Source organism: Lycium barbarum, chromosome 9, assembly GCF_019175385.1.
Source record: "Lycium barbarum isolate Lr01 chromosome 9, ASM1917538v2, whole genome shotgun sequence".
Taxonomy (NCBI): domain Eukaryota; kingdom Viridiplantae; phylum Streptophyta; class Magnoliopsida; order Solanales; family Solanaceae; genus Lycium; species Lycium barbarum.
This window is the reverse complement of record NC_083345.1, coordinates 73,252,740-73,279,195: the sequence shown is the minus strand read 5'-3', so window position 1 is coordinate 73,279,195 and position 26,456 is coordinate 73,252,740.

Below are 26,456 nucleotides of genomic sequence, written 5' to 3'. Positions count from 1 at the left end.
GGCTGCATGAGTATCTACATTCTTGATAACCATCCTTTGTGCTTTTGTGAATGACTACTTTCTTCCCTTTTCAGCCCTTCTCTTTCTTATCACCTGTTCATTCTTAGTTGGCTTAACCCTCATTCGGTGAACCAGGTTCATTACCTGTTTCACACAATGTTCCCCTTATGTGTTTGCCTTCTTTTTTGGATAGCTTTCTTTTTGCAGTATTTTCTTCCTTCTATCTTGAGAGAGAGCAGAATTAACAATATTTTCTCCCTTCATATCTTTAGCAAGCTCTATTCATTTATCATTTTAGCTTGATCTTCTGCCCCTCTTACCTGCAACACAATCAGGGGTTAGTTTTGGGCACCCAGGCAAGCTTGGGTTCCTTTCCTTCAATCATGGGATAGATTAATTCCTTCTTTGTCCAATCAGGCAACACCTATGTAACACCATTTCCAACAGCTATTACACTCTTCTTTATGGTTTTATTTTTCTTCGTAATCTTTAGGTTCTTCAACTCATAGCTCATATTTACTGGATACTTGACTCTGCAGTGCCCTATCTTACCACACAGAGTGCATAGTACTTCTCCTAATATTCCAAGCTCAGTCGTCCCATCAAATCCCAATCTAGTAGTAATGTTGTGCATTTGACTCGAGATATTTCCTAGTAGTTGAGAGTCCCGAGTCCATTGATCTTCTCTTTCAAGTTCATACTCTGTTTTAAGCTAATATCTTTGGATTTTTCTTGTTCTAAGATCAGCTCCCTTTTTACGCTTTTTATCTCTGACTCGGCCCTAGTTGTTCTTCATTCAATTGATGCTTTCATGATCTGAGCGTCAGCTTTAGAACTTCAAATTGAAGACCCAAGATGCATGAGCCAAGTTGAGCAACTTTTTCTTTCAAGAGCTGATTCTCCTTCTCAGCTTTGTCTCTGCCAACCTCACTCTTCAATAATTGATCCTTTAAACTTGTAAGCTCACCAAGTGACTCATCTCTCCTTGTGCTCCTCTTGATGTCTTTCTTTATGTTTAACTCTGAAAGGTAATTAGCCATGAGTGCAGTGTGATCAGCCTCATCTTCGGAGGCATCATCAGAGCCCTAGACTGCTACCGTAGCCTTTATTGTCTCTTTGCTTTTGATTGCTTGTTCTTTCTCCTTTTTTTCCCCTTATTTTCTTCCACTCTATTTCCCAAAGTTGGAAATCCTTGATTATGTGATCCATTTTATCACTCTTAAAGCATCCCCCAACCTGTCCTTTATCAAAATTTCTTCCCTTTTCAGAGTTTTCCCCCAACTGATTTTCCCTTCTGAGATTTTTTTTGAAATTTCTTGTATTTAGGGTCATGTCATCTTCATCTTCTTTTATGAGTCTTTTAGTGCTAAAGACCTTCTTGAGCTTGCCCCTTCTACCCTGACATTTTCCATATCCATCTCATAGGTCTTTAGGTTTCCCACTAACTCTTTTAAGGACATCAATATGTCTTTGCTTTCCTAATTGTAGTGATTTTGATCTTGAATTCTTTTGGTAGGGTTTGCAATATCTTGTCTACTGAATCCTCCATGGAGATAACTTTTCCAAGTGAGGTCAATTCATTGAAAATAGAGGTGTACCTCGTGAACATCTGTGCAATTGTCTCTCCTGATTTAATTCTGAAGTTTTCATAGTTGGTGGAGAGCATTTGTTACACCCTGGAAATTTTCCCATTAAGCGTACAGTGAATAGGCTAACAAGGATATAGTGTATACGATGTTGTGAAGAAGAGTGGTAACGTTCATTTGATTGGTATCGAGGTGTTGAACAACTGTTAAGAAGGTCCCGTAAGGATCGGATATTAGACGAAGAGACAAAATAAGACTCAGTGAACTGGCGAATTATAAGGTAGGTTATACGGACCGTATAATGGTTTTACGGCCGCATAATGAACTGTTAAAGTGTCACAAAAAGAAGTTGAGGAAAAGTGGGTTTTATGGTAGATTATATGGACCGTATAAAATTATACGGCCCGTCAAATGAACCGTCAAGTTGACACAGAAAGGGGTGATCACTGAGTCAGTTTTACGATCAATTATACGGACCGTATAAATTTATACGGACCGTATAATGGACCGTATAATGGCATCGGGACTGGTTTTGTATTTATAAAAATATGATCCAAGTTCATTTTTATTATTTCTCCTTCTCACTACACGACCCAATCTCTCTCTAGAAACTTCCAAACACTTCCAAACCAAGAATTCAAGTGAAAATCTAGATCAATAACACCCAAATTCATGAAATCAAGAGTGTGAAACTCTTCATAGTTCATCTAAGTCAAGGAATTCCAGAGAAGGTGGAACTAGGATTTTGTCTAAGTGAAGTATTTCAACTCAAGACTTGTTCAACCATCATCCAAGGTAAGTTTCATGATCATTTCACATTGTTTAAGGTATTGGAAGGCTTAGATACTTGAAACGTAGAAGAACATAGAAAGTGGGTCATTACTGAGTGAATAGTGACATAATTGAATGATAGTGGAATTGAATCATGAAAGTTCAAGAGTTGTGATTATGAATACGTTATAATGATGTTTATATCATGAAACAGGTATTAAATGCGTGAAAACACAAAGATGAGTTATAAGGAGAAATATGGGAAAATTGGAGGACACTGGTGGATTTTGCTAAATATACACAAATGATGATTGTTAATTGTTATATTGTGAGTAGTATTGTGAATGTTGGGAGTTGATATAGAACATGGTAAAAGTAGTATAAGCAAAGGAAGTGCTGCCCAATTTTTCCTAGAATTAACGATGCGCTCTTGTAGTCAATCAACTAATGTTAATTCGAATTCTCTCATGAAGGTAACGACGTGATATCGAAGGAGGACAAGTGAGCGATAGCTTAGTTAAACGACCAAGGTATGTGAGGCTAGTCCTTTCCTTCTAATGGCATGAATCCTATAGTGTAAACTCTTTACCCTCTCCATGAGTTCCCATTTTCCGGAAAGTTAAAAGCCTGTATTCATAAATGTCTATATAAGATAAGAGATACGGTATAATGATGCTATAATGATAATGATGTTATTTATTGACTACACTCACCTTATGTGCTAGTTCCTTCAAGGTGAGGCAGAATGTCAGTAATTGCTCCATAATGGGATTGGGGGATCACGACCTTACGTCACCCCGATAGAGTAAAGCTGATCTTGAGCCTTATGCACGTACTATGATAAGATAAGCATATGATGATAAGCATATTACTATAAGTATTTTATGATAAGCATGACATGAGCATTTCACACCGTACCTAGTTGGCCGGGCAGCTATACGGATATACCATGACCTTTTGGCATGGGCAGACACAACTAGTGGGCGGCATGAGATGGTACCTCGGACGCGGGAGGCCTGGACGCGGGCTAATGTTATTGATTATCACACCGTTCCGACATGGACGGGCAGCTTGCATATTATGCATATATGACATGATGATGAGTATGAGTAAGACAACATGCATTACTTCCCTTATGATTTTCATTCAGATCCAGATGTTTCATATTGATGTTATCATTATATTATTGATGTTTTTCTTCATTTTTTATGCCTCTCATACTCGGTACAATATTCGTACTGACGTCCGTTTTCTTTGGACGTTGTGTTCATGCCCACAGGTAGACAGGGAGGTGAGCTTGGCCCAGATCCTCAGTAGCTGTCAGCTGATAGAGAGCACTCCATTGTCCGGAGGTGCTTATGGTTATTATTTTGGTACATATGCATATTTTGGGCATGATGGAGTCTTGTTCCGTCTATATATACAGTATGTCAGTAGAGGCTCGTAGATACGCAGTGTGGGTTAGATGGTCTCACAGGATGTTATCACACACACACACACACACACACATATATATATATATATATATATTATTTTGATGGCCGAGAGGCAAATGAATATAAAGCATTTACGTTTCTATACAAAATATGTTTTTGCTTATACTTTCATGTATAAAATTTGCAAAAAGAGCATTAAATGAGTAAGATGAGTAGTAGAGCGAGCGGTGCTCGGTAGCTAGCTCCGGGTACCCGTCGCGGCCCCTAGTTGGGTCGTGACAGAAGTGGTATCAGAGCAGTTCGTCCTAGGAAGTGTCTACGAGCCGTGTCTACTAGAGTCTTGTTTATGGTGTGTTGCGCGCCACGCTAATAAACAAGAGGCTACAGGGCATTTAGGAAAATGACCATCCTTCTTCTCATGAGATCGTGTGATAGAGCCATGTCTAAGATTACATCCTTCCTAAAAGTGTGTATGGTTTCAGAAAAATTCCGCCAAAGGGAAAAGCTACCGCCGCCCAGAAGGGCAAGGCTACGACAAAAAGGCAGGAAGAACGAGAGCTTCCGATGAATGTAGAGGAAGGTGAATCGCAAAATGAGGTCGTGCCCGATGTAGAAGAGCAAGGAGGAGCCTCAGCTCCGATTCCTCCACCGGGTGCTTCGGGTCAACAAGTATCCGAGGCCATACATTTATTGACACAATTGGTTGCCGCTCAGGCAGAACGACAGAATGCGGGCCCAAGTGATCGTTCAGCTAGTACAAGAGCCCGAGATTTTATGACCTTAAATCCCCCGGAATTCTTTGGGTCGAAGCCGGATGAAGATTCGCAAAACTTCGTTGATGAAATGCTGAGGACCTTAAAGATTATTCATGCCTCCGAGACCGAATCCATGGAGTTGGTCTCTTATAGACTCTGCAATGTGGCTGTGTTATGGTACAAAAATTGGATGGCATCAAGAGGAGAGAATGCACCATCTCCCGTTTGGCAAGAATTTGTGGATGCCTTTATTCGTCATTACTTGCCACCCGAGGTCCGCTGAGCTAGAGCAGAAAGGTTCTTGCATTTAAAGCAAGGAAGCATGAGTGCCCGAGAGTACAGTATGCAATTCAATTCTTTGGCTAGGTATGCTCCAACTATAGTGGCCGACATGGGAGACCGGGTCTATAGATTTGTGAGCAGTCTGGGGCCACACTTGTTTAGAGATTGTTTGAAGGCCTCTTTGCAAGACGGGATGGATATTTCCCGGATACAGGCTCATGCTCAGAATCTTGAGGAACGACAACAGCAGCAGAGGAGTGATCGTGATAATGATCGAAGACAAGGTAAGAGGGCTAGATCTATGGGAACGAGCAGTGAGTATAGAGGGGGACCGAGACAGATGCATTCTAGGCACTCAGGTCAGTCAGTGACCAGTGCGCCTCCCAGATTCTCAGATAGGAGATTTGACCGTTCTTTTCAGTCAGGACAGGGCCAGAGTTCGAGGGACCCAGATTCTCAGTTTAGGGGAGATTCTAGTCAGAGGAGACCTCCAGTACCGCGGTGCAGCCAGTGCGGCAAATTGCATTCCGGACAGTATCGTCAGGGTTCGGATGCTTGTTATGCCTACGGGCAAGTTGGTCACATGATGAGAGACTATCCTTCAACGAGAGATAGGGCTGGGACTCAGCCTACAGGTTCAGCAGCGGGTTCTTCTTCAGTACGCCCGACAACATAGATTCCCCAAGCTTCAGCAGGTAGAGGCAGAGGCAGAGGGGGAGCATCTACTTCAGGTGCTGTCTAGCCCCGCGTATATGCTCTAGCTGAGCGACAGGATCTTGAGTTCTCCTCAGATGTTGTCACGGGTACATTGGCTATATTTTCCCGTGATGTATATGCTCTAATTGATCTGGGTTCTACTTTCTCATATATTACTCTGTATATTGCTGATTGTATTGGGGTGAGACCCGAACCAATTAAACCTTTTGAGGTGTTCACTCCGGTTGGTGATCCCGTAATAGCGAGATAAGTATATAAGAATTGTGTAGTTGTTATATGTGATCGTCAGACAAAAGCTGATTTAATTGAACTCGAGATGATAGATTTTGATGTAATTATGGGTATGGATTGGTTGGCATCGTGCTATGCTAATGTTTGTTGCCGGACAAAAGTAGTTCGATTCCAATTTCTGGGAGAGCCCGTACTTGAATGGAAGGGTAATACAGCTTCTCCAAAGGGTAGGTTTATTTCCTACCTTAAGGCAAGTAAGATGATAGTTAAGGGTTATATTTGTCACTTAGTTCGAGTTCATGATACCGAGGCAAAGGCACTAGCTTTTCAATCAGTTCCGGTAGTGAGTGAATTCCCAGATGTATTTCCAGATGAACTACCAGGTCTTCCTCCGGAAAGGGAAATTGATTTTGCCATTGATGTATTGCCGGACACCCAGCCCATTTCTATTCCTCCTTATCGGATGGCCCCAGCAGAATTGAAAGAGCTAAAGGCACAGTTGAAAGACTTGCTTGAGAAGGGTTTCATTAGGCCCAGTTCATCACCGTGGGGAGCACCGGTCTTGTTCGTGAGAAAGAAAGACGGTTCGCTACGAATGTGTATTGATTATAGACAGTTGAACAAAGTGACAGTAAAGAATAGATATCCCCTCCCCAGAATTGATGACTTGTTCGATCAATTACAAGGTGCTAAGTGGTTTTCCAAGATAGATCTAAGATCGGGTTATCATCAAGTGAGAATTAGAGAAGAAGATATCCCCAAAACGGCTTTCAGGACGAGGTATGGGCGCTATGAGTTCCGAGTAATGTCATTTGGGTTGACGAATGCCCCGACGGTGTTCATGAATTTAATGAATAATGTGTTCAGACCATTCTTGGATCTCTTTGTGATAGTATTTATCGATGATATTCTGGTGTATTCTCGCACAGAATCGGAACATGCAGATCATCTAAGAATTGTTCTTGGCGTTCTTCGAGCTCGGGAATTATATGCAAAGTTTTCAAAGTGCGAGTTTTGGCTTAATTCTGTGGCATTCCTGGGTCATGTGATTCAGATGATGGCATTCGAGTCGACACTCAGAAAATCGAGGCGGTGAAGACATGGCCAAGGCCTACAACACCCACGGAAGTTCGTAGTTTCCTTAGACTGGGAGGCTACTATAGAAGATTTGTAGAGGGCTTCTCATCCATTTCAGCTCCATTGACGAAACTAACACAGAAGTCAGCTAAATTCCAGTGGAGTGATGCTTATGAGCGTAGCTTCCAAGAGTTGAAAGAGAAATTGACCTCATCCCCAGTGTTAACACTTCCAGAAGGGTCAGATGGCTATATCGTCTATTGTGATGCTTCCGGTGTCGGACTAGGATGTGTATTGATGCAGCATGGGAAAGTTATTGCATATGCTTCGAGGCAGTTGCGGAAACATGAAAGGAACTATCCAACTCATGATCTTGAATTAGCTGCGGTTATTCATGCCTTAAAGATGTGGAGACATTATTTGTATGGTGTGCGCGTCGATATTTATACAGATCACAAAAGTCTTCAATATATTTTCAAGCAAAAGGAGTTGAACCTGCGGCAGAGGCGGTGGTTATAATTGTTAAAAGATTATGATGTGAATATTTTATACCACCCCGGAAAGGCAAATATAGTAGCAGATGCACTTAGCCGTCGATCAATGGGTAGTTTACGTGGAGTTCCTTCAAAGAAGCAAGAAATGGCTCGTGAGCGCTCGTGAGCTCCACCAACTATCTAATCTTGGAGTACGTGTAATGGATTCGGATGATGCAGGGATTAGCATCAATGACCCCACAGTTTCATCTTTGAATATAGAAGTGAAGGAACGACAATATGAAGATTCCCAGTTAAGCCGCTACCGAGATCTATCTCATGAAAAGGAAAAGTCTCCATTTGAAATTTCCATAGATGGGATTCTTAGATATCGGGACAGGCTATGTGTACCGGATGTGGCAAATTTGCGCCAACAGATTTTAGAGGAAGCACATTATTCCCGGTGTTCTATTCATCCAGGTGCAACCAAGATGTACCATGATCTTAAATTGATATATTGGTGGGATGGCATAAAGCGAGACATAGCAGAATTTGTGGCACAATATCCGAATTGCCAGCAAGTAAAGGCCGAGCATCAAAAGCCAGGAGGTTTATTGCAAGGAATGGAAATTCCTACGTGGAAATGGGAAATCATTAACATGGATTTTGTTGTGGGATTACCCTGTTCACGAGGGAAGTATGATTCTATATGGGCGATCGTGGATAGATTGACAAAAGCATCCCATTTTCTCCCAGTTAGGACTACCTACTCAGCCGAAGATTATGCGAGGTTATATCTCAAGGAAATTGTGCGACTTCATGGAATTCCTTTGGCCATTATCACAGACAGAGGGGCACAGTTTACAGCCAAGTTTTGGAAGTCTTTTCAAGAAGGTCTAGGCACTCAAGTAAAGCTTAGCACGGCATTTCACCCGCAGACCGATGGACAAGCCGAGCGCACTATTCAAACCTTAGAGGATATGCTGCGAGCATGTGTGCTGGATTTCGGTGGAAGTTGGGATGATCACCTACCGATGATTGAATTTGCGTATAACAATAGCTATCATTCCAGCATTCAAATGGCTCCATACGAGGCCTTATATGGAAGGAAATGTAGATCTCCAGTTGGATGGTTTGAAACAGGAGAAGCACAATTGATAGGCCCCGAATTGATTCAGCAAGAGGTAAAAAAAGTTAAGGTGATCCGAGATCGATTGCTAACAGCCCAAAGCCGCCAAAAGTCTTATGTAGACAATCGCCGACGAGACCTGGAATTTCAAGTTGGCGATTGGGTGTTCCTGAAAGTGTCACCAATGAAAGGGGTGATGAGATTTGGCAAGAAAGGGAAGTTAAGCCCTAGATACATCGGACCCTATGAAATCATTAATAAGGTGGGTCAGGAAGCTTATGAATTGAAACTGCCTTCGGAGCTTGAATCGGTCCATCCAGTATTCCATGTTTCGATGCTCCGCAAGTGCATTGGAGACCCAACAAGAATAGTTCCGGTAGAGTATGTGCAAGTGACAGAGAAGCTAACATACGAAGAAGTGCCTATTGCTATTCTAGATAGGCAAGTGCGAAGGCTTCGGAGTAAAGAGGTTGCTTCAGTCAAAGTTCTATGGCAAAACAGCAACCGGGAAGAAATGACTTGGGAAGCAGAGGAGAAGATGAGATCCATGTACCCCCATTTGCTCCAATCCCCGAAAGAGATTCAAGAGGAAACGTCGACGGTATAAGGTATGTATGTGTCACACCCTAATCTTAATAGGGTGCGATGGGCATGGAATGTAGAAAGCAGAAACATAACCGGAACAACGGTACAACAAGTAAGTACATTAGCTAGAATACCAAGGTGCTTATTTTCCGAACGTAAATCATGCATACCGATGTTATATGTCAGAAGAAGTACAGAAAATGAGTAAATCACCCAGAGTACCAAAATACTTACTTTCCAAACCCAGATCATGCGTGCCGACATCATATGTCATCATATACATATACATATAACAGATCCCGACCCTCTAGTGAGGGACGCGGTGGATGGAGTCATCATGTATGCTGACATCATATATCATATATGCATATAACTGATAGTGCTGTGGGACGTACAGCCCGATCCATATATCAATATAATAGTGCCGAGGAACGTACAGCCCGATCCATAAATATAATATATTAGTGTCGAGGAATGTTCGGCCCGATCCATAAATATATTATATTAGTGCCGAGGAACGTTCGGCCCGATCCATAAATATATTGCTGCGGAACGTGCAGCCCGATCCATATATACATATATTATATTGCTGCGGAACGTGCAGCCCGATCCATATATCAATATATTAGTGCCGAGTATAACATAGTGCGCACAATGACATAACCGGCCCGGGACTCGGCGAACGATATAACAATAGTATGCACGAGAAGAGTAGTAAGAGACCATATGCATATAAATCAATTTTGAGACTCGCTGGACAAGTATACTTACCGACATCTGAAGGCTTAGAAACAAGTTTCGGGTCAATCCGATTTAGTATAAGAAAGTTATGAGCGTTTGAAGTACAGAACCTTCTACGAACGTTTCAGAAGCCATTTTTGGAAAATCAAAGCAACAATCATGTTAGGTACCTTACGAATATCGTTATGGATCAAATCAGATAGAGCTTTTGGAACCATATGTACGTATCAAAATGTATCAAAGACTCGATGGAATAATCAAACGTGCTATCATTTGAAAACCAAGACATTAGTCATATCAATTAACTCTCGAATGCCATTTGAAAACATATCAACCGAACTTCGGACATCATAGATACGCATCAAACCATATGAAACAGCTTATGGAAATCAAGAACGTTAGCCATCCTAGTGGCTCTAAGAATAGGAATCGCTTTGAAGTCATACATATACGTCATCTACTTGTTTCATAAGGATCATGCCAAAAGAAAGAAAGGGTAAGCCTTACATACCTATCCCCCGTCCTATTAGCTACGCTTATTCGTCCAAGCTCGCTAGTCTACATTCAAGAAGATTTACAGAATCATTAGATTCATTGTCACACGCTTGCCTTAGCTTTTCAAATGAATTCATTTATAATCTGCCGAAATTTCAGCAGCATTTCCCCTATAAATACACCATCCCTGAGAATCTAACTCGGCCAATTTTATCAACAACAATCTAAGAATTCAACTCGGCCAAATTATCAACAACAATACCAACAATCATATCTCCAACTTCAACAATTATTTCAAATGCATTCTAACACTAGCAATTCTTTCTACACAATTCGACGGCATTTCGTTTTTATTCAACTCAATCACATATATTCAAGCTAACGCCAATGATCCCACATTCAAGTATTTATCCGAAATCATTCTAACATGATTCAAGAATACTTCAAACAATTCACATAATATTCGCAACAACCCAATCAACATACTACTTCACCTGAAACCTTCCAAATTCCACAAGAACACCAACAACACATTTCCTTTCTTCCAAATTCATAAACTACACCAACAATCTATACTTTAGCAATATCATTCATACAAATGTAAGAAACCATACTAGTGTCACATTAACTTCTTCAACAATCCCATAACGATTACAAATTCATTTCAATCCATCAAACCTTCATTTTCATCATGGAATCCACATCTATAACAATCAAAATACTAAATAAAATCAATTCATCATATCTACACAATTACCACCCCTATTCGGCCACCACTTGCACACACATATTTCATGAATTTCATTCATTTTTCAATAAACAACATGCATAAATCATTCCTAACACAAGTAAAAGAGGATTGAACACATACCTTTCTCCACACATCTTCTTCCTAGGCTAGAGTCCCCAACTCACACAACGAATACTTTGCTCACTCCAACAATTACTCCATGTTAAAGAGGACCTTCAAATTAGTTGGATTGCTAGAAGGAAATCATTTTTTTGATCAAGATTTTCAAGGGTTCATTTTCTTGCTCTATGGCCGAATGTCCTTCTCCCTTTTTCCCTCTCCAAGTTTCTTGAAATTTCTATGGATGGAGATGATAAATATGACCATTTAGTCTCTTTTATACACATGCACAATTTGTCCATGTGGGCCAAGGCCCATCCTAGCTTGGACGGCCACATGGCCCCTTATTCAAGCCCATTCTCTTTTTTTTTTGTTTCGTAATTCATAAAAAATTATTTTCCAAATTTGCCCTTAGCCTTCCTCAATATTACCATAGACCACCTTCTAAATTTACCTTTTTACCCCTAGCCTTTCTTAATATTTTAACTTCAAAAACTTTCATGAACAACTTGTGTGCTAAACAAGGTCAAAAATATAGCCTTGCTCTTAACTTCCCGCAATTATCTTGAATTATCCGAATACGCAAAATACGGGATATAAAAGTTTTCTTTATTTTTATGTTTTTGGTCGTGTGTGGTCATAGATGTGTTGATATTGTGATGTAGCCCTGTGAGGCGATGATATTATGGGTTGCTGTGACAGGTCAGTTGTCACACCCTAATTTCCCTAGGGTGTGATGGGCACCCGACCCTTACTTAGGGCCGAGCGAACCCTCTGACCCTTAGTGCACACATAATATTTTTCGACTTTTAAGTCAAATAAGGATGAAATACATAGTACGGCTTTCATAAATACTCTTTTTCATCGTCCTCAAGTCAAACAAAATCTGTAATCATAATTTATAACAAAACACAAAATGACACATCGGCTGACGGAGCCGCTTACAAGACTGACATCATGTACCCACGACTCTGTCTGCAAAGTCTCTAACATTAATCAGAAATCATAACATATGTACTCTGACTCGGCAACACTCCGAAAGGAAGTGGAGCTCGTCAATCCAGCTGAAGCATCTTCTAGCAATGTCCTTTACTCATCTGGGTGTACCTGCGTGGCATGAAACGCAGCGTCCACAAGAAGGGACGTCAGTACGAGTAATGTACCGAGTATGTAAGGCATGAATAATAACCTACGAGGGATACATAGCATGAATAAAGACACGAAGGAAATGTAGAGCATATCGTGAGATAAAAGAGCAACCTGTACATATGAGTGCCTTTTGGCGGGTACCATGCATGCTTAGTGCTGCGGAACGTGCAGCCCGATCTATATATATACATTATATTGCTGCGGAACGTGCATCCCAATCCGTTTATATATATTATATTGCTGCGGAACATGTAGCCCGATCCATTTATATAAATTATATTGCTGCGGAACGTGCAGCCCGATCCATTTATCCATATATCCCGCGTCCGGGCATCCCGTGTCCGGGACGATATCATATTATACCAACTGATCAGGTGGCTATGCGTCTATAGCGCCTCACCTTTCCCCTTACCCCATATACATATACATGTATCATGTTCATGTATCATATACATATATCATATACATATATCATGTAAGCAGCATGCAGGAGAGCCTAAAGAATGTTATGTCTCTATTGGAGTGACGTAAGGTCGGTAACCTCCGAATATATTATGGAATAATCATCATGGCTTTGTCTAACCTTGAAGGAGCAATTATTATAAGATGAGACTAGCAACGAATAACAGCGTTAAGAGAACATAAAATAAGATCATAAATCTCATAAGGCGTTGCTTCATATATATATGCACATAGAACGAATTTTTAAGACTCGATGGGTACGTACATAAATCGACACTTGAGAGTCATAAACACGTTTCAAGTCAATCCGAGTTAGTATGAAAAAGTTATGGATGTTTTAGTACAGAACCTTCTATGAACGTTTCAGAAGCTATTTTTGGAAAATCAAAGCAATAATCATATCAAGTACCTTTCGAATATCGCTATGGATCGAATCAACATAGAACTTTTGGAACCACACACTTGTATCAAGACATAGCAAAATAGTTCTTCGGAAGTCAAGAATATTAGCCATCCTAGTGGCTCTAAGAATAGGAGGTTCTTTGAAATCATACATATACTTTATCTGTTTGTCTCACAAAGATCATGCCAAAAGAAAGAAAGGATAAGCCTTACATACCTGTTCCAGGTCCTATTAGCTACACTTAATTGTCCAAGCCCGCTATCGCTAATCTACATTCAAGAAGATTTACACAATCATTAAACACATCATCACACACTTGTCTTAGTTTTTCAAACAAATTCACTTATAATCTGCCGAAATTTCGGCCGCATCTCCCCTGTAAATACACCCTCCCCGAGAATCTAACTCGGCCAATTTAACAACAACAATCCGAGAATTCCACTTGGCCACATTATCAACAATAATCTGAAATCTTCCAAACCTAATAAGGGCAACAACAATACATTGCTTTCTTCCAAATTCATGAACTACACCAACAATCTACACATTAACACCTTCATCAATCAATTCAAAATACATTCTAACGTTAGTAACTTCTTTTACATAATTCGACAACATTTTAATTATATTCAATTCAATCACAACAACCAACTTACAACCTTCCAATCTCAATAAAATCAACACATTTCCCACCTCCAAATTCATGCTTTATACCTACAACCACACGTTGACAACATTATCTTCACAAACACAAGAAACCATGCTAGTGTCATATTAATTTCTTCAATAATCCCACAATGATTCCAACTTCATTTCAATTCATCAAACCTTCATTTTCATCCTGGAATCCACAACTACAACAATCAAAATACTAAATAAAATCAATTCATCACATCTACACAACACCACCTCTATTCGGCCACAACCATACACATACATATTTCATGAATTCCATCCATTTCTACATACAACAACATGCATAAACCATCCATAACATATATAAAAGAAGATTGAACCTTACCTTCCTCCACTTGTCTTCTTACTTGGCTAGGGTTTGTAAATCACCCAAATGAACGCTTGGCTTGCTCCAACAACTCCTTCATGTTAATGAGGACCTTCCAATTAGTTGAAATGCTAGAAGAAAACATGGTTCCAATTCGGCTAGCTTGGCCGAATGGTTCTCCATTTTTTCTTCTTGGAGTTTCATGAACTTGTGAGGGAAGATTATGTCTTATTATGTAAGCAATTGTCCAATATATATATTTAGCCACATCAAATAGAATGTGGACACATGCCCCTTCTCCCTTTTTCTTGAAGTTTCTTAAAGTAAAGGATAATTATATCCTAATTTGTCATCTTCACCTACATATGTTATTAATCCATGTGGGCCAAGGCCCACACCTACCTTGGCCGGCAACTTTGGCCTATTTCATGAACTTTCTTGAAGTTTTATGAAATTCCCATTTTGCCCCTAGCCTTCCACAATATTACCATGAACCCTCTTGTGAATTTCTCTTTTTACCCTTAGCGTTTCTCAATATTTTCACACTAATAACCAACTTGTATATTAAAATACTTTGGAAAATAGTCTTGCCCTTAACTTACCACGACTTCCTTGAAATATCTAAATGTACAAAATACGGGCTATAACATCAGTAGTGCCAGATTACAGGGGAAACTCTGGCGAAATTTTTATAGAATCCCGAGTGTTTAACATTCGAGGACGAATGTTCCAAAAGGGGGGAAGAATGTTACACCCCGGAAATTTTCCCGTTAAGCGTACAGTGAATAGGCTAACAAGGATATAGTGTATACGATGTTGTGGAGACGAGTGGTAACATTCATTTGATTGGTATCGAGGTGTTGAACAACTGTCAAGAAGGTCCCGTAAGGATCGGAGATTAGACGAAGAGACAAAATAAGACTCAGTGAACTGGCGAATTATACGGTAGGTTATACGGACCGTATAATGGTTTTACGGCCGCATAATGAACCGTTAAAGTGTCACAGAAAGAAGTTGAGGAAAAGTGGGTTTTACGGCCGCATAATGAACCGTCAAGTTGACACAGAAAGGGGTGATCACTGAGTCAGTTTTACGGTCAATTATACGGATCATATAAATTTATACGGACCGTATAATGGACCGTATAATGGCATCGGGACTGGTTTTGTATTTATAAAATTATTATCCAAGTTCATTTTTATTATTTTTCCTTCTCACTACACGACCCAATCTATCTCTAGAAACTTCCAAACACTTCCAAACCAAGAATTCAAGTGAAAATCAAGAGTGTGAAACTCCTCATAGTTCATCTAAGTCAAGGAATTCCAGACAAGGTGGAACTAGGGTTATGTCTAAGTGAAGTATTTCAACTCAAGACTTGTTCAACCATCATCCAAGGTAATTTTCATGATCATTTCATGTTGTTTAAGGTATTGGAAGGCTTAGATACTTGAAACGTAGAAGAACATAGAAAGTGGGTCATTACTGAGTGAATAGTGACATAATTGAATGATAGTGGAATTGAATCATGAAAGTTGAAGAGTTGTGATTATGAATACGTTATAATGATATTTATATCATGAAACAAGTATTAAATGCGTGAAAACACAAAGATGAGTTATAAGGAGAAATATGGGAAAATTGGAGGACACTGGTGGATTTTGCTAAATATACATAAATGATGATTGTTGATTGTGATATTGTGAGTAGTATTGTGAATGTTGGGAGGTTATATAGAACATGGGAAAAGTAGTATAAACAAAGGAAGTGCTCTCCAATTTTTCCTTGAATTAACGATGCACTCTTGTAGTCAATCAACTAATGTTCATTCGAATTCTCTCATAAAGGTAACAACGTGATATCGAAGGAGGACAAGTGAGCGATAGCTTAGTTAAACGACCAAGGTATGTGAGGCTAGTCCTTTCCTTCTAATGGCATGAATCCTATAGTGTAAACTCTTTACCCTCTCCATGAGTTCCCATTTTCTGAAAAGTTAAAAGCCTATATTCATAAATGTCTATATAAGATTAGAGATACGGTATGATGATGCTATAATGATAATGATGTTATTTATTGCCTATACTCACCTTATGTGCTAGTTCCTTCAAGGTGAGCCAGAATGTCAGTAATTGCTCCGTAATGGGATCGGGGGATCACGACCTTACGTCACCCCGATAGAGTAAAGCTGATCTTGAGCCTTATGCACGTACTATGATAAGATAAGCATATGATGATAAGCATATTACTATAAGTATTTTATGATAAGCATGACATGAGCATTTCACACCGTGCCTAGTTGGCCGGGCAGTCACTGCCAAGGCGGGCAGCTATACGGATACACCATGACCTTTTGGCATGGGCAGACACCACTAATGGGCGGGATGAGATGGTACCCCGGACGCGGGAGGCCTAGACGCGGGCTAATGTTATTGATTATCACACCGTTCCGACATGGACTGGCAGCTTGCATATTATGCATATATGACATGATGATAAGTATGAGTAAGACAACATGAATTACTTCCCTTATGATTGTCATTCAGATCCAGATGTTTCATATTGATGTTCTCATTATATTATTGTTGTTTCTCTTCATTGTTTATGCCTCTCATACTCAGTACAATATTCGTACTGACGTCCGTTTTCTTTGGACGCTGTGTTCATGGCCGCAGGTAGACAGGGAGGTGAGCTTGGCCCAGATCCTCAATAGCTGTCAGCTGATAGAGAGAACTTCATTGTTCGGAGGTGCTTATGGTTATTCTTTTGGTACATATGCATATTTTGGGCACGACGGAGTCTTGTTCCGTCTATATATACAGTATGTCAGTAGAGGCTCGTAGATACGCAATGTGGGTTAGATGGTCTCACAGGATGTTATCACACACACACACATATATATATATATATATATATATATTATTTTGATGGCCGAGAGGCAAATGAATATAAAGCATTTACGTTTCTATACAAAATATGTTTTCTTATACTTTCATGTATAAAATTTGCAAAAAGAGCATTAAATGAGTAATAGAGCGAGTGGTGCTCGGTAGGTAGCTCCGGGTACCCGTTGCGGCCCCTAGTTGGGTCGTGACAGCATTGCTTTTCTGAACATCCCTACTTGACAGGTTCCTTCATGTGTTGTCTTCAAGGCATCCCAGATTTTCTTGGCTGTAGTACACCCCGAGATTCTATTGTACTCATCAGATCCAAGATCACAGATTAATGCATTCTTGGACTTTGCATTCTTTTCCAAAATCTTGTAATCACTTTCTATGTACTCAGCCTTTTCTTACTTCAGTCCCATCATCAGCTTTCTTCATGGGATATTTAGATCATTCGATCACCCTATCCCATAACTCATAATCTTCTTCTTGCAGATGATCTTCCATTCGCGACTTCCACCATTGGTAGTATCGTCCATTGAATAATGGTGGCCTATTAGTGGACTGGCATCTAAGTGTCCTATAGGAGGTGCTTCATTCATCATGATCTTCTCCAAGGTGTTAACTCTTTGAGGAGAACCCACTCTGATGCCACTTGTTAGATTTGCACGACCTAGGTGTTTGTCCCCAAGTATACTTACTTCTTGCCTATGGACAGAACACGTTACCTAACCTGTTCTATAAATGTGTTTACAGAATAGTAACAAACAGGAAGGTAAAAGACACAATATTTTTACTTGAAAACCACCCGACTCACAAGGGCGATAAAAATCACGACCTATAGACCTGCAGGATTTACCCTAAACAACACTACAACAGTGACCCAATTGCAAATTAAGTTACAAACTCTAGAACCTAATTTCTAAACTCAGCCTAGCTACTCAAATTCTAACTAACAAACTATCTTTAAGTAGTAAACTCCTACTTGAAGTTAAAATGTTTTGTATCTACGTTTATGCTTCTTAATAAGCGGATAAAGATACAACTCGATAGAACAAACCTAATATACAAATCTAAACTTTAGAACTACGAGACATTATTCAGTAAAACAGCTCCATCGATCCTTCTTTATGTACTAGGGACGCAACCCTGGATTCTTGACTATGCTAAATAAAGCTTGTCCGCGCTCAATATTCTGAATTCTCTCTTTGTGGGTGCGCAAACTTCTTCTTGGTAAGACCAGGGTATTTATAACAATTGTAGCTTCGCAGGTCGGCGACAAAACCTTCTCTTTATTCGACCATAACACGCAATAAGGTTTTTTGTTGTACTTGGATTCTTGCCTTGTTGAATTGGCTTCTTTTCCTTGTAGAAGGCTTACTAATCACGACAAATATGGCAAGGAATCTTTCATACTTGACCACTAAGTCTTTACCATAATTCCTCTACAAATCCTTGTTGCTGCAAGATTTGTTTTTGGAGCATGTTCACGAAATTGTTTCATTCACCTGGTTGGTTCATCTCAGAATATTTGCATTGTGAGCTTGAACATGTTCATATACCTGTTCCACCATTCTCTTTCATTATACATATTTCTTTGAAATGCTTCAGAGATATTATGTCACGATCCAATTTCACTAAGTCATGAGGGCACCTACCTTTCCCACCTTGGTAGGCGAACCCTTAACCCAATATCTCATTAACACATAAATAGATAATAAATAAGCGGAAGAAAATAGAATAACGGAAGTCTCACGATAATAATATAAAAAAGCAGAAACAATAGAAATACACCCCCAGTATCTGGTCTGGTCATACAAGAGCATCTAACTAAATGCTTTAAGTCTGAATACTAAGAATACATTGATAGTCTCGAAACATATGTGTTAGAACAGAAATAAAAACATAGTAGATAGAGGAGTCTTCAGATAGGGAAAGTCCTCATGCTAATGCTGAAAGACTTAAATTGGTAATTCCTCGAAGAGTCAGCCACGAGGAGTAGAAGTCGATCCCACCTGATACTCTGCATTCATAAAAAAATGCAGCAAGTGCAGGTCAGTACAAACAACAATTACTGGTATATATCATAGGACGACTAAGACTAGCTAATGTATATAAAGACAGTAAAGCAAGATAAACACATAAACCAACAAGTACAAGTCTACAATAAGCCATATCCACGGTACAAGACATCACCTATGTTCTAGCCTCTAAACTCAACTGTGAAAAGTCTCAGTATAGCAATCCGAATCAGTACATCACAGTAGTATCACAATAATCAATAGAAACCAAGATACAATGCACTGCAATAATGTATGTCTGAGGAATGCAATGCATATGTAGCTTTGTACAACATGTCCAGGACAGAATGACTCCACGTCTTGGCGATCATGACCCATGGGGGACCCACGAAGTCCATGTACCACTCCCTCTGGAATATGACCTCGGATCACGAGCACACTCTCACAATCCTGGCAAAGACCTGGGGCATCGGACACTCCATCGTTCCTGGCAAGAAACCTCAGGAAACAAACACTCATCTCTCTTATACGCACTCCAACAGAAACCTCGGAGGCTACACTCTCCCACATATCTTCATCAGTACCAGAACCATGCATATGTCAGTGTATCATGGAAATGCGTATAAATATGATGAAATGTGACATCAACAACCAATTCTATCTGAAACAGTACCACACACGGCACCCAATAAGCCACAATGGAATCACAACTCTCAGCAGTACATCTCAGGCACATAAGTAATATTAATGAGAAGGCTACACAATAAGCCACAACGGATCACAACTCTCAGCAGTACCTCTCAGGAACATAAGTAATATCAATGATAAGGCTACACAATAAGCCACAACGGATCACAACTCTCAGCAGTACCTCTCAGGCGCACAAGTAATATCAATGATAAGGCTACACGATAAGCCACTACAGAATCACCATTCTCATCTCAATATCAATCAAGTAAAGTATCGCGATATCGTAGCCATGATTTATCACTATTCACAATTACCATGATATCAATATGTCAATAATACCAACAAGTAATTGATAAGATTAGTCAACAACACAACAGGTTGGCTAGCCCCAAATCATACAACAAGACCCAACCTAAGACAATATCTAGCCTAACTTCATACCCAATGGCTTATATGCATTCTCTGACAATATCATCTAAACATACACTTCGCTAATAGAAGTCTCACCATAGGGTAAACCATAACCTACCTGGAAGGCCGAACAACAAGTCTCCAACAATCACACCTTAGTCTTTCCTTTTCTTTAAGCCTCGAGATAATGAAAGTCTAAGCATATTCGAATCAAGAAGAACATCATTCAAACCCTACTTCTATTCAAGACCCAAATTCCCAATCTATGGAATGGGTTTATGAACTAGAAAGGTGAATTAGGAATCTAAAGGTCTCAACATGAAATTAAAGCTCTAGGTGATCAATTCCCATCAATACAAGCTGGAAGAAACAATAATTTACTTAAATTCAAATTTTAGGCAAAACCCCCAAATTTGGGTATACACCATAACTTTCAATTCCATAATTTAGCCAATAATTAGGAAGAAATCTTGCAATAATAGATTGTAGTCATCAATTCCATGCTTAAAGAAGCTAACTCAATCAATAAATTAAGATTACAAGCCTAGAAAGAAGAACTCATTGAACCCTTTTTAATCCTTGGATTCTTAGTGAACTAGCATGATAATGGAATACTAAGGCGATGATAGACAATGGAATAACAAAGAAGATAAAAGGACTTACTACAAAGATTTTCCCCCAAGAATCAACTTGAAATGCTCCCAAAAGCTTTTTTTTCGGAGTGAGTAATGAATAAAAAACTTAAGGCTTTTAAATAGAAAATCTGGTCCGTCAGCCGCTATAGCAGTCAAACCACCGCTATAGCAGTCACCCTACCTCTATAGCGCTACCCTACAGCTATAACGGTCACCCCACCGCTATAACGCTCCACCAGACACCACAAATATTTGGTGTCTTCCAAACATGGAATCGACACCCAGAACCATCTCGGAACCTCCCGAACACAAACCAAATATGCAAATATACATAAAATGCGCTCCGAACGCACTCATGTCCTTGAAATTTCCATCGGAGGTCTGGTTGACCAAGTCAACCCCCGATACCTTAAAATCAACTTCCAACCCAAGTCCCAAAATGCACCCGAGTGCATTGGGAACGGAACCGAATATAAGGATAAGTTCTAGAAGACCCTACGGACCACTCAAAATCAACGAATTCCCGAAAAAAGGTTCGTTTACCCAAAAGTCAACTATGAGTCAAATGATTTTCTCTTAAAAGCCAAATTTCCCCAAAACTTACCCATATCAAGTCTTCATTGAAATGCTTCTTTCACTGAGTCATCTTATCTCTCTTTGTTGCTGCTTTGTTCAGTTGTTCTATTCATAGATTCATTCATCCCATACACTGAACAACTCTATGGCTAGGCCACCTCATTCTTTCTCCTTTTGGATTGAGCTTGTCTGCTTATCTATATTTGATGGAACATGTTGGTACACCTGATTCATGTGCAATGCTTGCAACTGTCTCTTTGCAATAGACCAGGTCATTGGACTACTTCTATGTACATTACATTCTTGCTGATTCAGACATTACTCTTTGTTTAGAACTTCTGCTACATTCAACCAGATGTCTCGCTTTGTTCAATTAATTCTTGTGCACTCTCACATGTATCTAGACTTGGTTTGTCTTCTTCATGGTATCAATCATTTTTCGCCTTTTATTTATCATGATACTTGGCCAATCATCAAAACTCACATACGCATTAGTCTAGTGAATGCCACAGTCGGTCTAACATCTACTCAGTAGAACATACCTTCAAGTTTTGGTGGTACCATTTTATCACATAAGATTCGAGAGGCGAGCCTCCATTACGTCCACCTCGCACTAATACGATGTGTGACGTTATCGTTGATCTCTCCTTTTTTGAATTAAAGACCCAAGATGCTTGAAACTTTCTCTCTTGGGGTTGAACTGTGTGCCAAATATTTTGTTTTGGTCCTGCTCAGCCTAAACTCTTCTCATCGATCTCCAAATATTTTATTTTGTTCATGCTCAACCTAAAATCCTTAGCCTCTAAGATTTATCTCCAAACCTCCAACCTAGCATTAACAGGGCCACCAGTCTTGTCAATCAATACTATGTCATCTGCAGTTAACATACACCATGACATCATCTTGAATATTTCACGTCAATTAATCTATCATCAAGGAAAATAACAACGAGCTAAGAGTTGATCCCTGGTGTAAGTCCATTTCAATTAGGAAGGGCTCTGAATATCCTCCCACTATTTTTACCCGGATCATGACTCCATCATACATATCCGATTGCCCTAGTGTTTGCCATGAAGATAAAAAGAGAAAATATTTAACTATAATTTAAAATGAAAAATATTTAATAATTAAGGACATGTATGATGGAGAAGGTTGAATATGTTATAGAAGGGATACTATTCTCTTAAATTGTTACCTATACTACACTAAAAGCACGAAAGGCCTTATAAATGTTGATTGAACTTTTTGCTATTCATTAAAATACTCTACAATAGACAAAATTGTAATTTACTATTTTTCTCAAATTATTATTCAATTATTTATTTTTGGAGTCCTTTTTTACTTTGACAAATATAAGTTTAATTCCATAATTAAACTTATGGAAAATTTCCAATTTTAAAGGAATTGACAAGCAAAGCAGCAAGTCCTATACGTGATGTGCAGCCAAGTCCTTCAAGGACTTTCCATTCATAATCTCCAATCCTAAATTGGATTAACCGTCACGCCCTAACCTAGGTGAGGCGTGGCTGACACTCGGTGCTGTACTGGCCCCAGCGAACCACTCTGTAACTCAAGATCATTGGATGTAACTCAGAATATACATAGGCCAACTTGGCCGAATTCATTCTTTCTATAAACTATCATGGGCCAACATGGACACCACTCGTGATATATATACTGTAAATGGGCAAGCATTGTATTAGCGAGCTGTTATACTCAAAACATATCTATATGTACAGCCGAGGAGGCCACTATGAGTATCAACACCAAAGAACCTAAAAGAAAACATAAACGAGGCCGACCAAGCCACTGACATATTGAACCTACAAAGCCTCTAAGAGTATCTCATCAAAACATGGTCGGGACAGGGCCTCGGCCTTCCCATAAGACAAAATAACCCTGACTCGGTAATGCTCCGAGAGGAAATAAAGCTCACCAACAAAAGCTGATATCCTGAGACAGCCTACTTTGGAGGGTTCTTTACTGGTCTGTCTGAACCTACGTGGCATGAAACACAGTGTTCCCAGGAAACAGGACATCAGTATGGATAATGTACCAAGTATGTAAAGTGAAAATGAAACATATTAGTAGGACATCATACAGGAGAGAGATACGAGTCAACCTGAACCTATGAAGTTCTACTGAGGGACATGATGTGCACAATGCATACTTATCAATAATGTCACTCTATGAGACTATATCCACATCATAATTCTAACTACTCGACTCCCAACTAATCAGTGGTAACTGCCCGACCGGCTGTAGCTCGGTGGTAAAAACGTAACTGGCCAAACCACCATAGCTCGGTGGTAAATAAAGCTACATACATATATGCATAATAGGTGCCTACCCAATAGATTATAGCTTGGTGGTAAGTAGTAATACCATATATACATGCATGCTGACATGGAATAACATTCTCAACCTTTTGGAGTGGCGTAAGGTCATTAATCATCCGAATATAATTATGAACATTTTGTCACCCCAAAACCCACCCTAGACGTGATCGGCATCCGACGTCATGAACAACATCGGAAGAACCTAAACAATACAATAATAACACTTGAACCCGCCAGGTTCAACATTCACCTCCAACAGTTTATAAAATAAAGGTAAACAAATCATGCATATAAGAATTAAATCAGCGGAAGTCTTTAGTTATCTATACTTGTCAAACATAACAACGTGCCCAAGAGTTAATCAATAACTCAACAACTACCCACAAATGTATACTAGGGAGCTTCTAAGATAAAGGAATAACAGTCTGACTCATCGGGACGCAGCCCGAAAAATTAATGTAATGAATAAATAAATCAATAGTGTGTCCCACGAACGAATGTGTGGGCTCACCAAATTAGCCGCAACAGCAAGTCCTTCCTAAACGCCTGGAGTATAAGGAACCTGTTCTTCTCTGTTACATAACATACCATCAAAAACAACAATGGTATGCCTAAGTACTTCGTACTCAGTGAGTGCCTCGGGGACAATAAGTAATACGAAAATAAAGTAAAATAATACATAAAGAAATCAATCCTGAAAATCATGTGAAACCAATGAAAGAGCAGTTATTTAGTTTGTGTATCTCAATAATAATTATTAAAACCGATTATAAGGCCTCTTGTCAAGGTACAACTTCAAATATACCTTTCAATTGATCATAATTAACGACAACAAATCCATGAGAAAATAAGAATATCACACATACTAGTACAGGCCCAAGAATCAAGCACATCGAAGGGGTGACCGTAGAGGTTCCCTTGTCACAACGCACTACACCGGAATATGGAATTCGCGGTGGCTATCCGTCCTCCCGAATAGCTAGGCATTAATTGCACTCCGGGTAGCGAACCCGGTAGTGGCCACTCTTCCTCCCGAATGGCTAGGCAGTTACCACACTAGGATCCATAGTGGCTACCCTTCCTCCCGAGTAGCTAGGCCAAACATAACAACAAATTTCATAGCATAGAAGTTGATTCACAATTTGTCTCAAGGTATGTCACACCATCAATTAACATTAAGGTTCATTATGCCATATCGTAAAGATTAAGTCATTTCAATCAATGTTTTAAAAACGTATAACCTCTTTACAAAATATTTCCATGTCCCAATTCATCAATGAGAATGTCATTACCAACTCTTAACCATCATTATTAAGCATCTCTCATAGAGGAAACATTCACAATATCTTATACATATATAGGGTTTGTTACAATCTAGGTTTAATGTGGGTTTGTCCCCTCACACACATTAACCACTATTTAGACATGAATTAGAGTTCAAGAAACATGAAAATATTACTTTTCCTTTCATTCATTAAAGAATCTTGAATAAAATTTATACTTCCAACAATAGGTTCAAAAGTGATTTTCATTCAAAATAACTTTTCAAAAGAGAGACATACAAATCATCCTTATAGTAAAAAAAATGATTTTCAAAAGAGCCATACCTTAATATGTTAAACAAAGTTTAACAATTCACTTTTCTAATAAAGAACACCCAAACCCTAGCTCGAATCACTTTAGGAAGAATTATGCTGCAACCCCTAGGTTTTGATCACAAGAATCATGGTAAGAATCATGGGTTTGATGTTAGAATAGATTAGTAATGTTAAGAGTGTTCTTACCTTTGATTTGAAGACTTGGAGGGATGATTTTCGTGCTTAGGGTTTGGAAGGATGAAAAAAAATGGGAACAAAATAACACCATACCTATTTTAAACCCAAATTTTCTGCCAGAAACGGAGAAAGTACGGCCTACAAGTACGTCCTGTACTTGTAGCCCGTACTTAGGCTGCCAAGACCAATGAAGAACGGAAGAAGTATGTCCAAAAGGACGTCCCGTACTTTAATGTACGGCCTGTACTTTCTGGTCGTACTTTGGGCGAAATCTCCAGCTTTTGTGCCCCTCAGTAAAACAAACATAACTTTTTGTACATAGCTTTGCTCGCGCTGGGAGACCTACCGTTGGAAAGATATTTCAAAGATTTACAACTTTAATTGAGGAAGTGTTTCCAAATTTGCAACACATTTTCATGAAAATCGCCCAGAAGACAGACCTACCAAAACTTAGGCGAAGTTAAGAGCCCTTAAGAACTTCAATTGTTGGTTTGACTTCAAAACGAATTCATGAAGAATGGATTCATATAGATATAATATCATGTTGACAATATATTTTTACACATTCACATCTAACTCAGATTTACGGGATGTTACACATTTACACCATCACCATATGCCTCAAAGGGACTTAGGAATCATATTTAGACATGCTTCAATTATATTTTATATTAATGAATAACATAGGCATCCTTAACTACTAAGAATAGAATCATTTATGGAATAACATTACGTTTACGTTTCGTTACTTGGATCAAGCTAAAAGAAGGAAGGATTAGCCTTAACATACCTTTGTTGCTTAATAACGACTCAATATATATTTCCCGTAGCACTTCAACCTACATTAAGACATTAGAACTATGGTTAAGCTACAAAAGGGCTTAAAACGTATTTCTAAGCTAGTAGCTCATTTCTAGAAAATTGGGCAGCACCTCCCCTATAAATTTCACTTTCTCCTAATATGAAATGCCATCAACAAAAA